General features: G+C 45.7%; 1 pseudogene across 1 annotated transcript in view; it reads right to left on the reverse strand.

Annotated features, from left to right (window-relative positions):
* Positions 1 to 12,906, reverse strand: part of LOC308631329 (thioredoxin reductase 3-like) — a 30,553-nt pseudogene extending 17,647 nt beyond the window's left edge. The window contains exons 1-3 of the transcript XR_014024310.1: positions 11,594 to 12,906; positions 2,244 to 2,304; positions 468 to 577 (exon numbers count right to left, since the gene is read on the reverse strand). The product of XR_014024310.1 is annotated as a thioredoxin reductase 3-like (transcript). The remainder of the gene's footprint in view (positions 1 to 467; positions 578 to 2,243; positions 2,305 to 11,593) is intronic.
* Between the last annotated feature and the right edge of the window lie 675 nt (positions 12,907 to 13,581).

Below are 13,581 nucleotides of genomic sequence, written 5' to 3' on the forward strand. Positions count from 1 at the left end.
GGTGCTGGGGATGGAACCCTGTGCCTCATGCGAGCGCGGCAAGCTCTCCACCCCTACGGATGAGAAAGTTAACGTCAATGGCCCTGAGCAAATCAGTCATCCCAGGGTCAGCGGCCTTGCCAAGAATTCTCATGATCCTGGACAAGACTGTGGGCGCTGACCTCATTTTACAGGGGAACAGCCTTCCTTTTTCTCCCCACGAGGAGGAGCAGACCTGTCCTGGCCCCAGGGGACACACCTATGTGGCCTGGTAACCTCATTCAGAAATGCTCTCCTTCTTGCTCCTGAATTCAGGTTGGTAGAAAAGCTCATCTCCTGTAGTCATCAGGGTTCGCTGATAACCATCCCAAGGGATTTTCCACTTTACAACTTCAAAATGACCAAGTAAAAAGACTTCTGAAAGCCATTTCCTCCTCTTTTAAATGCTTTTGAGAACAGAACGAGGACGAGAGGCAGGGAGGGCTTACCTGGAACGTCCTGTCACAACCTCCCACGTGCACTCTATTCACAAAAATGTTGGGCACGGTCTTCTGATTAGTGATTTCTGTCAGCATTTCTTGAACTCAGATCCCATCATCTAGAGAATAAAAAGTTCAATAAAGACCCTGTGTCAATGGTGCCAAGTAAATCAAACCGAAGGGTCACAGCACTACAGTGCTCACAGGGACACACCTGGGACAGGTGACACATCTGTCATGTGTTCATGACTTCATGAAATGTCGACTCCAGAGAAAACCCTGGGAACCTAAAGATCAATCTATCGATCCCTCTAAAACTAGAGGCTGGGGCTGGGGCACAGGGGTACAGCACTTGTCCAGCACATGTGAAGCACTGGGTTGGATCCTAAGCACAGCATAAAATATAAATAAATAAAATAAAGGTATTGTATCTACCTACTACTAAAAAAATAAAATAGAGCCTTCTGCCAGGCACAGTGGCACATGCCTATAATGCCAGTGGCTCGGGAGGCCAAGGCAGGAGGATCGCAAGTTGGAGGCCAGCCTCAGCAACGGCAAGGCCCTGAGCAACTCAGGGAGACTCTGTCTCTAAGTAAAATATAAAAAAGGGCTGGGGACGGGGCTCAGGGGTTGAGTGTCCCTGAGTTCAATCCCTGGTACTAAAAAAAAAAAAGCCTTCTAAATTAGCTTTTTAAAAAAATCTTCTTAAAAATAACTTTATATATTTTTATATGGTGCTGAGGATTGAACCGGGTCAGATTTTGTTTTGTTGCTTAGCCTCACACATGCTAGGCAAGTGCTATGCCACTGGGCCACAACTCCAGACCCTGAATTAGCTTTTGATTTATAATTCGACAATTATAAGAACCCTCTCTATTGTTCCAACTCAGAAAAAATTTCCTATAATTACATTTGGAAATCTGTACGAGCATAGACTAAAATAGACTCTCCATTGCTGAAAATACAAGTGGGCCAAGACTATCTAAGATTGCCGCATGTGGTGTACTCTGCAGAGAAACCTAAAGATTCAAAAGTATGTTGGGTGGGGTCTGTCATCCCAGCAGCTCAGGAGGCTGAGGCAGGAGGATCGCAGGTTGGAGGCCAGCCTCAGCAACTTAGCAAGGCCCTCAGCAACTCAGGGAGACCCTGTCTCTAAATAAAATATAAAAAGAGCTGGGGACAGGGCTCAGTGGCTAAGCACCCCTGGGTTTAATCCCCAGTACCAAAAAAAACTCAAAAGATTCAAGACTATTTCACTTCCCACAGTGACATGGAGGAAATAGCCAGTTTCATGAAGACAGGGATCAGGTATTTTCTGATCATGACTGTCCCCAACCCTGCAAAGCACCCCATGTGCAAAGTGTTCAAAGAATCAAACGCACAGATGCCAAGGAGTCTAAAGTATAAAACTAAAATCTCCATGTGCTCCCCTCCGTGGGTGACACAACCAGGAAGAGGAAGTCTATTTCTTTCATTTATTACAGCTTCAGCTATTTTGCTCGCGAGTTGGCAGATCCATTTGAAATACCTCAAATATTCCAAGTAAGCAGCTTACATATTTTCCTCCCACTCCCTTCCCTCAAATATGAAAAACATATAATAAGAAAATCTACACCAAATGATTTGTCACATAAGGACTCATTTTCTGCTTGGTTGAACATACACAAAAATGGCTCATCTCACCCAAAGAGACAAGAGCAAATTGAACTGAACCAAGCCCAGGGGAAGAAGTCAATCTTGCTGGCGTTCGCTGCAGACAACACGGTGCACTAACTCTCTACTTACCAACCTGATCAAGTTCCAAGATGTTACAGTCGACTCCCAGAGAAGAAAAGAGTTCTTTCACCTGTAACAAAGATCCACCTGTTTCAACAAGTTAGGAAATATGGCAGAAGAATAAGAGATGTCCACAACAACGTTCTTTGGGAATAGGAGTTGGGCCTGTTGTTTTTTAATTTATTTTTCTAGTTGTAGATAGACAGGGTGCCTGTATTTTATTTGCTTGTTTTTGTATGTGGTGCTGAGACTCGAACCCCGGGCTCTGCTGTACGGCTCTACCACTGAGCCCCAGCCCCATGACCCGTTTTTAACCCTTTCTACTACACAAGTTCCCGGAATAACCTCAACCTTCCCCATGCCCTCTTTTGACATATCTGTCTCCTTATGACTCCTGTTTTAGTCAGCTTTTCGCTGCTGTGACTCAAGGACCCTCCAGCACCACTGCAGAGGGGGACAGGTTGACTTGGGGCTCAGGGTGTCCCAGGTCCCAGTCCACAGACGGCGGCCCCACTCCTGGGCCGAGGGGAGGCAGGACATCATGGAGGAAGAGTGTGGGGAGGGAGCAGCTCCCATGGGGACCAGGGAGCAGGGACTCCACTCTCCAGGGACAAATGGAGACCCCAAGCCACAGCCCCAGGGCCACCTCCTCCCCACACCCCACCTCCCTCCAGGGGCCACCAGGGAACCCCCAGGGAGTCATTCAGTGCTGCAGTTCAGGCCTCACACCCCTCACTCCTCCTCTGGACCTTCCTGCATCGCCTCCCATGGGGACTCTGGGGACACCTCACAGCCCCATTATAACAACTCCCAAATCTGCAACTAGTGCTCAAATCTCTCTTCTGACACCAGGATGCCCCAAAGGTACCATCTTCCAAAAGCAACTCGCCTTCTTCCCAACCTACCCGGGACGGGTCATTTGCTGTTGTAAGTCACTGAGACACAAAGATGGACACGACACGGTGGCGGCCCTCTAGTAGGGAAACAGGCATGGTCCATCATTGGTGTAAATAAGAAACCCCAGAGACTGCTGCTGCGACAGGGGACAGAAAAACAACAGCATGGGTGTCCCCTGGACACCCAGAATCAGGACCTGGAGCCAAAGTGGCACTGGAACGACTTTGCAAAGGAATCACTGGGCAACATCATCCATCCCACCCACCGTGTTACAGTAATTACTAAGTCTGAATTCTCCATCTTGAACTGCTTCATCTTCTTAGTTGCCTACAGTCGATATCTTAGTATGCGACATCAATATTTACTAATAGAATTTCTCAGTAATATCCCAAAAGTTCTTCCTGCACCAGCTTTGTCAAACCCTCTGGTTTTCAAAATGGCAGTCAAAGTGACCTCTTCAAACCCACTTTGTGCCACATTCCTTAAAACCCTTTAGTGCAGCCAAGTGTGCTGGCTCATGCCTATAATCCCTGCTCAGGAGGCTGAGGCAGGAGGATTGCAAGTTGGAGGCCAGCCTCAGCCACTTAGCAAGGCCCTCAGCAACTCAGGGAGACCCTGTCTCTAAATAAAATGCAGAATAGGGCTGGGGATGGGGCTCAGGGATTAAGTGCCCCTGGGTTCAACCATCAGTACCAACAACAACAACAACAACAACAACAAAACCCATCAAAACCCTTCAGCACTCTCAGCACTTTACACAAAACCCAGAGGTCCCACTTCCACTCAGAAGGTCCACTCCACGGCCAAGCGTGTGAGAAGACACAGAGGCCCAACCTGCCAATTCAAAGGTGTTTCCTCCATTCTGCTCTTTTTTTTTTTTTTTAAAGAAAGAGTGAGAGAGGAGAGAGAGAGAGAATTTTTTAATATTTATTTTTTAGTTCTCGGCGGACACAACATCTTTGTTGGTATGTGGTGCTGAGGATCGAACCCAGGCCGCACGCATGCCAGGCGAGCGCGCTACCGCTTGAGCCACATCCCCAGCCCTCCATTCTGCTCTTGACACATGCACTGTATTTTGGCTGACAGCCACGGTGTCCCCGCCCCACACTGGCTGTTCAGGGGCTCCCACCACCCGGGAGCACACTGCCCAGTGGCCACCTCATGGGCCGCCCAGCTAAGCCGCCATCCTGACAGCTTGGCCTCTGCACATGCTTCCTGGCTGCTGGTAAAGAACATGCAGCTTCAGAGGCCCTGCACACATTGGGGTCAGCCTGGTGGGATGACAGCGCCCCTCTGAGGCTGCTTCAGATGGCCTCACTCTGGAGCCTGTCCCCTACACATGACCAAGCAAAAAAAACCACAGGCAGGACACTGTGTACATGCCCAACCTGGTCCTTTCTGTCCATACACACAGCCCTCCTCCCACCCCCCACGAGCTCAGTCTGTACTGCTTCCCCTAAGTCCCAACAAACCCTTCCAGGGGGTATTATTTGCTGATTCATGATGTCCACCTGGAGCAGAGTAGGCTGAGCTAGGTCCAGGAAGAGCTGTTAACACTAAAGGCTGCTGGCACTCAAAGTAGCCAGAAGCGGGAACTGGCGACAGAGGGTGACTATGAGAAGGCGAGCTTCTGGGAGCTGCAGGTAAGGCGGCCGGGTGAGCTGCTAGCTCCGGCCGCAGGAGGAGCTGTTAGTTGGAGCTGCTACGAGAGAACGGGGAGAGCTGTTACTGCGCCCGGTAAGGGAGCTGTATTTGCCTGCTGGCGATTTCCATCTGAACTCAACCCAGAGCCCTTGGCCACTGGGAACACATGTGCAACAGCGAGAATTATTTTCACAGGCTCTGGAAATTTCCTAAGTGCCCTCAGCAAATGAAGAAACGTTTATGCAAGGAAATCAATGAACTCTCAGCAACAGCAGGGAGAGTCCAGCCCCTGAGCTGTACATCCTCCTCCTCCCTCCCTCCCGATGGGAACCCCAGTTGAAGTGTGGCCTAGAAAACAAGCTCCCAATATCTCTCAGAATAGCAGGCCCCAGCACCTCTCACCACCCCCCACCTCTCACTCTGAGTCACTGAGGCTCAGTGCTACATCGGCCCCTCTGAGATCAAAAGCCACATACCCCAGCTGTGGCACAGGGGAGATACTGGGACCATGATCCCCACCATCACAGTTTACCTGTAAGGTAAAGTCCCAAGCTGGGAAAGGCAAGCCAAAAAGAAATCCCCTTATAGAGTCCTACTCATCAGGTCCCTGTCCCCACTCCCAGCATCCTTTTGGGGTAGTGGTGGGGCAGATACCAGGGACTGAACTCAGGAGCACTCAACCACTGAGCCCCATCCCCAGCCCTATTTGGTATTTCATTTAGAGACAGGGTCTCACTGAGTTGCTTAGGGCCTTGCTTGTTGCTGAGCCTGGCTTGGAACTCTCGATCCTCCTGCCTCAGCCTCCTGAGCCACTAGGATGACAGGTATGTGCCACTGTGTCCAGATGCTCCTCCTAGTTCTTAAACAAGACCTCAGAGTTTTGGCCCAATGGAGATGCAGACCATGAGAGCAAAGAACTCCAGAGCTCTTCCCACAAGTAGCATCACACATGATAGCATAATATAATTATTATGATAGCATAATAATTTTCCTTTAATATCAGAAAGGAAGCCTGCTTTTGTCATTCTATTTCAACACAGCGTTGAAAGTCCTAACCACAGCAATAAGGCAAGAAAAAGGAATTGGACAAATTCTTGTCCAAATTGGAAAAGAAGTAAAATTATCTGTGTTCACAAGCAGCATAATCTTATATGTACAAAACTTGAAGATTTCAAAGACACATACACATCAACATTATTAGGATGTATAAAATCAGCAAAGTTGCAGGGCACAAAGTCACGACGACTAGTTATTTTCCATATACTAATGATGGATGAGTCAACCAGGAAATTAAGAATTCCATTAACAATGGCATGAAAAGAATTAAACTGCTTAGGAATACACTTAACTGAGGAAGGTAAAGACTTATACACTAAAAACTACAAACTACTGCTGAAAGAAATAAAAGATACCAATAAATTGGAAGACATCTTGTGTTTCAAGGATTAGAAGACTTTTAAGTTGTTGTCAATAATACACCAAGCAAGCTACAGACTCCATGCAATCCCTATCAAAAATCTCAATGATGTTTCTTTTTTCAAAAATTGAAATCTTTCCTAAAATTCAGATGGAACTTCAGGGAGTCCTATATAGCACACCCCACCCCCCGCAAAAAAAATGAAATCTTGAAAGCTGGACATCTCTTGCTTCTTGATTTCAAAACTTACCACAAACCTACAGTAATCAAACATAAGGAGACTGGCCTGAACATAGACCCACAGAGCAAGAGAAGGGAATGGAGAGTTCTGGAAGAGTCTTGATTTTTGACAAGGGTGCCAAGACCATCCAAAAGAGAAAGTACGGTCTCCAACAAATGGTACCAAGGAAATGGCTATCCACAAGCAAAAGAATGGAACTGAACCCTGACCTAAAGCCAAGTACAGAAACGAACTCAAAATGGATCAGAGACCTAAATGTAGGAGCTAAAACCCAGAAAACTCTTAGAAGAAGTCAGTAGCTGGTCAAAGTGGCACAGGCTTGTAATTCCAGTGGCTGAGCAGGCTGAGGCAGGAAGACAGTGAGTTCAAAGCCAGCCTCAGCAACTTAGCAAGCCCCTGTCTCAAAATAAAGAATAAAAAGGGCTGAGGTTGTGGCTCAGTGGCACAGCACTTGCCTAGCACGTGTGAGGCCTTGGGTTTGATTCTCAGCATCACATATAAATAAAAAAAAATAAAGGTCCACTGACAATCAAAAAAAAAATTAAAAGGGAAAAATTTTTTTTAAAGGGGGCTGGGGATGTGGCTCAGTGGTTAAGCACCCCTAGGTTCAGTCCCTGGACAAAAAATAAATAAATAAATAATGAAAAATTAAAAAAAGACACAGGGCAAAGATATTGGATTTGGATATAACATCAAAGGCACAAGGAACAGAAGAGAAAACAGACAAATTTGATCTCACAAAACACAAAAGGGTGCTCGCTTCGGCAGCACATATACTAAAATTGGAACGATACAGAGAAGATTAGCATGGCCCCTGCGCAAGGATGACACGCAAATTCGTGAAGCGTTCCATATTTTTGTAAGATTGGCAGCCACTATGAAGTCAAACAACAACAAGTGCTGGCGAGGATGTGGAGAAAAGGGTACACTTGTACATTGCTGGTGGGACTGCAAATTGGTGCGGCCAATTTGGAAAGCAGTTTGGAGATTCCTGGGAAAGCTGGGAATGGAACCACCATTTGACCCTGCTATTGCCCTTCTCGGACTATTCCCTGAAGACCTTAAAAGAGCATGCTACAGGGATACTGCCACATCGATGTTCATAGCAGCACAATTCACAATAGCTAGACTGTGGAACCAACCCAGATGCCCTTCAATAGATGAATGGATAAAAAAAAAAAAATGTGGCATCTATACACAATGGAGTACTATGCAGCAATAAAAAATGACAAAATCATAGAATTTGCAGGGAAATGGATGGCACTAGAGCAGATTATGCTTAGTGAAGCTAGCCAATCCCTAAAAAACAAATACCAAATGTCTTCTTTGATATAATGAGAGCAACTATGAACAGAGCAGGGAGGAAGAGCAGGAAGAAAAGATTAACATTAAACAGAGACATGAGATGGGAGGGAAAGGGAGAGAAAAGGGAAATTACATGGAAATGAAGGGAGACCCTCATTGCTATACAAAATTACATATAAGAGGTTGTGGGGGGAATGGGAAAATAAACAAGGAGAGAAATGAATTACAGTAGATGGGGTAGAGAGAGAAGATGTGAGGGAAGGGGAGGGGGGATAGTAGGGGATAGGAGAGGTAGCAGAATACAACAGTTACTAATAGGGCATTATGAAAAATTGTGGATGTGTAACCGACGTGATTCTGCAATCTGCATTTGGGGTAAAATTGGGAGTTCATAACTCACTTGAATCAAATGTATGAAATATGATATGTCAAGAGCTTTGTAATGTTGTGAACAACCAATAAAAATAAATAAATAAATAAATAAATAAATAAATAAAATAATTAAAAAAAAAAACACAAAAGGTTTTGTGCAGCAAAGGACACTATCAACTAAGTAAAAAATCAGCCAAGCAACTTCACGGATCGTTTACAATGACATACTTAAAGGATCACAACCTACATGATACAGAGAACTTCTAAAGCTTAGTAACAAAAAACCTTAAACACAACTTAAAACAGAGCACTTGAACAAAGCATTTGAATAGATATTTCTCCAAAGAAAATACACCAATGGGAAATAAGCACATACTATTCAACCTCACTGATCTTTATGGAAATGCAAATCAGACCACGATGACATGCCACCTCATCTATCATGATAACTATTGCTTTAAGAAAACCACACACACACACCAACTAACAAGTGTTAAAGAAGATGTGGCAAAATCGGAACCCGGTGCACTGTTGGTAGGAATGTAAAACAGTGTTCTACAGAACATTGAAAACACGAAGACCTTATAAGTCAGCAATTCCATTTCTAGCAAGGTACCTAAAAGACCTGAAAGTAGTGACTCAACAACTGTATGCTTATGTTCACTGTCAGATTATTGACGACAGTTAAGGTAGAGGCTTCTCAGATTGTTTGCTAATGCTTGAATGCTTGAATGGACAAACAAAATGTGCTCTATTTTTTACAACGGAATACTATTCAGTTTTAAAAAGGGAAAGAAAATTCTTTTCTTAAATTTTTTTATCTGTTCTTTCTATATATAAATACAGACATGGAGCATAACTTATCCGAATTAGGATCCCATTTTTGTGGTTTCATGTAATGTGGAGTTTCACTGGTCCTGTCTTCTGACAGATGCTACAACATGGATGAATCTGGAAGATATTACACTAAGGGAAATAAGCCAGACACAAGACACAAACGCTGTATGATTTCACTAGGATGAGGTAATAAGTAGTCAAATTCATGCACAGGAAGTAGAAGGGCGGTTACCAATGGCTGGGGAAGAGGAAAGGGGAGTTAACATTCAATGGGTATAGAATTTCAGTTGAAAAAAATGAAAAATTTCTGGATATGGAGGGTGGTGATTGTTGTGCAACACTGTGAATTTTGTCCCAGGGATTGTACCCATGGGTGCTTAAATCTTATTTAGACACAGGGTCTTGCTGAGTTACTTGTGGACTCGATAAGTTTCTGAGCCTGGCCTCCAACTTGCCATCCTCCTGCCTCAGCCTCCCAAGCTGCTGGGATTACTGGTGTGTGCCACTGCACCCAGCAGTCAAATGTCACGGAATTATACTCCTAAAAATGGTTACAACTATAAATTTTATGTGGCATGTGTTTTACCACAATGTGTTTTAAAAGCTAACCAAGAGAAGAAAAAAATTTTAAAGTGTATGAATTCGAGAGTGTAGAAACATGGATCAACACTAGTGCAGGAATGATGTTTCAAAAATCAGAGAATTTTCAGCCAGGTGCAGTGGCACATTCCTGAAATCTCAGTTATTGGGGAGGCTGTGGCAGGAGGATCTCAAGTTCAAAGCCAGCCTCAGCAACTTAGTGAGGTCCTAAACAACTCAGCAAGACCTTAAAACATAAAAGACATAAAAAGGGCTGGGGATGTGGCTCAGTGGGAAAAGCACCCCTGGGTTCAATCCCTGGTGCCAAAAACAAAAACAAAATAAAGACCCAAAAAAAGAACAAACTATAAAGGGAAAAAAAATGATAGGTTCAGCTACATTCAACTTGCAAACTTCACTGGACCACAATATCCCATAGAAAGAAAAATAAAAATTCATATATGTATGTATATATACACATATACATACCCAAAGGGTTAGTATGCAAAACATATAATGAAGGTCTACAAATCTGCAAAACAAAACAACTCAGTAGAAAAATAAGCAAAAGACCCAATCCGTTTCCTAGAAGAAGAAATTCAAATGAACCATAAACATGTGAATTTCATCAAGGAAATGTAAAATTCAAGCCACTTCATTACTGCAGGAATAGCAAAAATTTTAAATATCAGCAGTTAGCAAAGTTTCAGGCTGAAAGAAACTATTATATACTACCAGGAGGGCAAACCGGTATAACCACTGGAGGAGCAATTGTGCATCACCTTAGGAATGTGTGTGATTTCATGCATCCTCTACGGCCCACCAATTCAGCTTCAAGATACCCTAGAATTAAGTCTTATATGTGTGCATGGGAGGTATGTCCAAGAATAGGCATACATATTGTTTTTAAGAACAAAATACCAGAAACAGCATAATCTAATCCTATGGTCTGATTCACCCTATGGAATAGCACAGTAAGAAAAATTAATGAGCCACAAGGACAGGTAGTAACATGTATGAATCTTGAAAACACACATTGAAGGAAAAAGCTGCAAAAGAATCCATGTGTTATTCTGCTTAAAGTCCCAAACAGGGCAAAAGAAACAAAATATTGTTTAATGACATATATATGCAGAGGAAATGGAAAAGAAGAGTAGTAGTAGGTGGTTAACCTTGGGGTGGGGCGGCTTCCAGGCCACTCAAATCATTTTATTACTCTTTAAAATTGATATGCATGCATAGAGGTTCTAAGAAACTATAGATATACCTCAATGTAACCTCGAATTTGAATAATAGCTTATCATTTCATGAGCCTGACCCAAGAGTTCAGGGCTTTGCATATTATCTTCCAACTTTCATTATTTCATCTCTCTGCTAATGTGAAATAAATTTCAAAATGTTCAGAGTCCCTACTTTACAGGTGGGTTATCTTCCAAAGGCCCATTTCTAAGTGGGTTATCCTGAACAGTCAGTAGAGTTATCCCTAGAAATAACGCTGCGCGCCTACCCAGCCCCAAAGTTCATGTGCAGAAGAGTTTAAAGTTACCCCTGACTTTTTAATCCTTTTCACAACCTTCCTCTACCTTCCTTATACAAGATGTGGAAAGGCAGCTTCTGCCCAGCTCTGGAACCGGGTCAAGGTCACCCAGTTTTTATCAGTGGGATCTGAATTCTGCTCTGCTGAAGTCGTTCCCTCTGTTTGCACCACCATTTTTATCAAGACAAAACTTTCTTTAAAAATTATTTTTTTTCCTGTCTTGATACACATTTTTAGCCAGCCAACATCAAGTTCAAAGCCAGCAGAGCTAGGACAAGTGGGTGACCAGCGGGCAGCAGTCCCAGTTCCAGGTCCCAGGACTCAGCCGGGCTGGGCTCCCAGCTCCCGAGGCCCCGCCCCCAACCCTAAGCTCCGCCCCATGCCCAGGCCCTGTGGCCCTCCCTCCCGAGACCCCGCCCCACCACGATGCCCCGCCCTCTGCGTCCCTCCCGAGGCCCCGCTCCTCCCCTGAGGCCCCACCCCCCGCGTCCCTCCGTCTCCCCGCGGCCCTCCCTCCGCCCGGCGCCTACCCGGGAGCTGTGCGGGCAGTAGGTCTTGCTGAAGATCATCACTCGGCTCCCCTCGATGAGGTTCTTGACGTGGCGCCGCATCTCCTCCCGGGCCTCAGGGGGCTGCTGGCTGGTCCCGGGAGACGACAGGCGGGCGCGGCGCCCGGGAGGCGATGACACGGGCACACCGCGGACGCTGGCTAGGCGACGGTCGGAGACACTCATTTTCCCCATCCTCGGCGATGTCTGCGCCGCCGTCGACAGTGTCGGCGGTGGTGGGGACGGTGGCTGCTCCAGGGCCTCGCTCTCACTCCCGGCCGGACGGGGCCGGGTCTACGTAGGAACCTGGACGAGGGTGGCGGCGGCACCCGAACTGCGGCCGAGCGCGGCGGACGCGGCCCAAACTCCACACGCCCCGCACTGGCCACGAGCCCTGGGGGCGGCCGTTCACCTCGCCCCGCCCCCGGGCCGCCCTCGCCCCGCCCACCAGGCCGCCCTCGCCCCGCCCACTAGGCCGCCCTCGCCCGCCCAGCCCGCCTGGCCCTGCGCATGCGGACTAGGCCGCCCATCAACCGGGCGTGCGAGTTGGCAGCCTTTGAAGAATGCGCTGGGCTCAGCCTTCATCCCCCTGCAGTCTGGAGGTTGGAAGCCCCTCGCGGGACCGCCTGGTTGGGGTGCTGCCGCCCAGAGGTGGCCTCTATGCAGATCCCCCATCTAATACTCTCCACCTGGTTAGCAGAGTCTAAGGGATGGCAGATGTCTCTATTGCATTTAGGGAAGTTTGCAGAAAGCCCTCTGTAGGAAAGACTGGACTTCCAAACTCTGCAGGTCCCGTCGCAGTGCAGTCTAAGGGGAAGATCCCAGGACCCCGCCCTCCCTCCCGATTGCGAAGAAGTCTGGAGACTCTAGGACCCCCTGTGCCGGACCAAGAGTCCCGCCCACTGTTTGGGGGGAAGGCCAGAGAGCGCCCGGTCCTTTATCTTACTGTGGGTTATGGGTGTCTGGTCTCTGGATCATTCTTTACCCGAGGGTTCTCTCTTAGTTATCTTTTTCAGAGAATTTTTCCCGCTTTATTGATCAAACCCCCTGGTTTTCTCATTCACAGATTTCTGCTTTTGACTTTGGTAGTTCCTTTGTTTTATTTTCTCGGAGTCGTTTCTATTTTTTTCCATTCCTTAACTTGAATTTAACCCATTTGTTGTTTCCTTTTATAAAATAAAGGTTCACATGGCAAAAATAACACATGCTCGGTTCTTTGTTGTTCCTGTTTTAACCAAACCTGAAGCAACACGTAAGAATAGCAGACACAGGACTGGGGTGGTGGCCCAGCAGTACAGCGATCGCCACATGTGTGTATCAATCCTCAGCACCACATAAAAATCAACCAGTAAAGGTATTGTGTCCATCTACAACTAGAAAAATATTTTTTAAAAATAGTAGCAAAGACAAATCAAACTATCATCATCTCATCAAAACCAGACAAACACACATCAAGGAAAAAAAAAAACTCGGATCACTATTCCTGATGAACATAGATGCAAAAATTCTCAATAAAATCCTGGCAAATCTCATACAAAAAGATAGTGCCCTATAATCAAGTGGGGTTCATATCCCAGTGATGCAGGGCTGGTTCAACATAGGAAAATCAATAAACATAATTCATCACATCAATAGATTTAAAGACAAGAATCTTATGATTATCTCCATAGATGCAGAGAAAGCATTTGACAAAATACAACACCCCTCATCTTCAAAACACTAGAAAAACTAGGGATAGTAAGAACATACCTCAACACAGCAAAAGCTATATAGGCGGGGCTGGGGTTTTAGCTCAGCGGTAGAGCGCTCGCCTTGCATGTGTGAGGCCCTGGGTTCAATCCTTTACCACCACATAAAAATAAATAAAATGAAGGTATTGTGCCCAACTTCAACTAAAAAAAAAAAAAATATTTTTAAAAAAGCTATATTGGCTAAGCCCAAGGCCAATGTCATTCTAAATGGAGAAAAAT

This window comes from Spermophilus citellus (genome assembly GCF_964194105.1).
Source record: "Spermophilus citellus genome assembly, chromosome: 11".
Taxonomy (NCBI): domain Eukaryota; kingdom Metazoa; phylum Chordata; class Mammalia; order Rodentia; family Sciuridae; genus Spermophilus; species Spermophilus citellus.